The following is a 2869-nucleotide window of genomic DNA, read 5'->3' as shown; positions in this document are numbered from 1 at the left end:
TATATATATATAATTTATTTTTTTCTATGAAATTTTCTTTCCAAAGAAACAATTTGACAAAACATGCGTGATTTAAGTTTATACTATTAACGTTCTGTATTCGTACTATTTATATTATTTATGTATAATATTGGCATGATTATGTTATGCATTTTAATTGTTTCAGCTTAATGATTCTGAGTACAACAATACAAAAACAATCATTTCCATTTTTCAAATCAAAATCTCAATTACGTTAATAAATTGTTATTTATTTACAATTTCATTGTTGTATGAACCTCTAGGAACATATTTACCATTTAATTGCAAACAGGAAATACAATTAAATAGAAAGCTGGTTGAGGACAATAGGCTATAGTATCTCTTAACCTCCTGACTACCAGCTATGGAGTTTTGTCCACTGTAGAGGAAATCTGGATGTCCTGTACAGAGCACATTCAGGGCTTTTCAGAGATACCAAATGATTGGATGTTTCACCATGACCACTCCCTCTCTTTGGTCTTTAAAAATGGCTGACATTCATTTAGTGATCAAATGTAACACCCTAATGGAAATATGATTATATTTTGTAATTATCATTTAAAGCTGACTAATTGACAAATTGTTTGTCATAAATCAACATAGCAGGAAAATGTTATGGGGTTTAAAATCAAAATATGACCTTCTGTTATGAAACAGGACATCAGTTTCATACATGTCCACTGTAGAGGACACCAGGACTTAAAGCATGATTATTACACACATTTTGCATAAAGAAAATGGTTTTTAAAAATATCTTTCATAACATAGTTGAGAATCATCTTTATATAAAGTTTGGTATAAAAAATGAAAATTGATTTCTGATTAAAACAAAAATCCCACTCTTTTTGCCTTTTCATGTCTATTCATGTATTTGTATTTTTTTTTAAACAGGACTTTTTCAAGTCCCGATGTCCTCTACAGAGGACATGGGATAACATCTGAATAAGATATCATTTTTCAAAAATTTAATTTTTCAAAATTGTTCTTATGCTCTAAACAATGTAATGACATGATACACAAAATACTAAATTCACAAAACAGTTTTTTCCTGGTAGTCAGGAGGTTAAACAGCAAGAATACAGAAAAATACCATATGCTTTAAATTGACCTAAAAACACAGTTAAACATCAAAGGGCCTGCGTGTTTTGCCCCACCCCTTCTGGTGCCTGACCGCCCCTGAGAGAGACCATTGGGTCAAGAAACCCCATGTGTTTGCTTTAGTAAACCCTGGTTGTTTTTTGTTTTTAGTTATCTGTGGTTTGAGCGTCTATGCATAAGTAATGCAAAGTGTAGAATCAATTGTTTCGTAATTGTATTCACATGATTATGACCTTTTATCAGCTATGGGATAGAATGACTGTAGTTTTGTTTTATTAACCCCACCCACTATATCGAAAGCCTCTATGACGTCATAGAGCCGTGTTTCTTCCGTCTGACGCCGGGTGGCGCTATTACAGCGCACTGTTTACTGCACAGGAGACAAAGCAACCAACTCAATTCCAACACTGGATCAACCGTACGCTTTATTTAACCATTTCACAGCCGAAACTTACTTAAGTAAACCTCAGGACACGAAGGTAAGCTATACTTATGTCTTTATTCGAGTGTTTTACATTGTCTTGGGAAGACGCATGCATGATTTTGGTTTAGATCCAGTGACCCGGCTAGTTCGACGATCTTCTCTGTTTTTTGCGACCAGGATCCGGTTCTGCCTCATCAGGTTATGTCCTGTGTGGCCTAACGTAACAACACAATTGAGTTGTCACTAAATCAAATACGCTCTTTCTGCGTGATTAAATGAGTCCACGTAGGCATTTTAAATCCCCAAGTAGTCGTTTTTATAAATTCAACAATAAGAAAATACAAACGAGTAACTCGAGTTTTATGTCCATATGGCAGGAGAGAAGCGTGAAGTGTTTTCCTGTTGTTTTTTCTGCGAGCTAATGCACTAACCGCTAGCATGTGTTGCTCAAGCTAGCACCTACATCTCGTGAGGTCGCGAGCGACTGCGTTGAGATGAGTAGCTCAAGCAGCACCCCAACTTCTTTACTAGAAACAACTCAGAGACATTGTACAAAATTTAATTCATACTACATGAACATACAACGGCATACGGTCATTATTATAGTAGTAGGCTACTTAGTGTTTTTTTTTTTATGCCTTATATATATGTGACAACTGATAGCAAATGTAAACGTTATTTAATATATTCTTTACACCAAATATAACAAATTTCACTTTGAAATGTTTTAGCATAGTTTGACATGTATAGTGTATATTTTGTTTTTCCTATTAATGGCTGTGATAGGTCAAATTGGCATTGATGACAACAACAACCGACGTTTTGTTTAATTTAGCTCTATCGCTATGTTCCGTTATAAATAGTTGAAAACCAGGATAGGGCTATATGACTTTATTTTATTGTTAATTATGGAGGCATTTCGAAAAAACAAAACAACAGGATTCAAATAGTAATAGCTACTATGGAGGAATATCAAGTCGTCTTTTTTTATATAGAGCTTACAATACAGATTGTGTCAAAGCAGCTTTACAGTGTTAAACAGGAAAAATGTGTGCTGATAATCAGTGTTGGGAAGGTTACTTTGGAAATGTAATAGGTTACAGATTACAAGTTACCCTACTTAAAATGTAATAAGTAGTGTAACTTTTCAATTACTTTATAAAAGTAATGTAACTGATTACATTTGATTACTTTTTGATATTTTTTAACTGTTTATCATTTTCAAACATGTAAACCAGGCACGGTAAACCTTACAGTAGTACTCAACACTGATTACTGTCACACTTTCGAAATCCTTCATCACTTGAATTAAGATTATATTTTTTT

General features: G+C 33.6%; 1 protein-coding gene across 1 annotated transcript in view; it reads left to right on the top strand.

The window, feature by feature from the left end:
• The first annotated feature begins 1464 nt into the window (after positions 1-1464).
• Positions 1465-2869, top strand: part of LOC107744591 (zinc finger BED domain-containing protein 4-like) — a 23587-nt gene continuing 22182 nt past the window's right edge. Inside the window, exon 1 of the mRNA XM_016558310.1 lies at positions 1465-1598. The gene's annotated coding sequence lies outside the window, so the exon portion shown is untranslated. The remainder of the gene's footprint in view (positions 1599-2869) is intronic.

The sequence above is a fragment of the Sinocyclocheilus rhinocerous genome, unplaced genomic scaffold (genome assembly GCF_001515625.1).
Source record: "Sinocyclocheilus rhinocerous isolate Xijiao unplaced genomic scaffold, SAMN03320098_v1.1 scaffold1580, whole genome shotgun sequence".
Classification (NCBI taxonomy): Eukaryota; Metazoa; Chordata; class Actinopteri; order Cypriniformes; family Cyprinidae; genus Sinocyclocheilus; species Sinocyclocheilus rhinocerous.
Note: the sequence above shows the minus strand (reverse complement) of the source record. Positions and strands in the feature narration are given on the sequence as shown.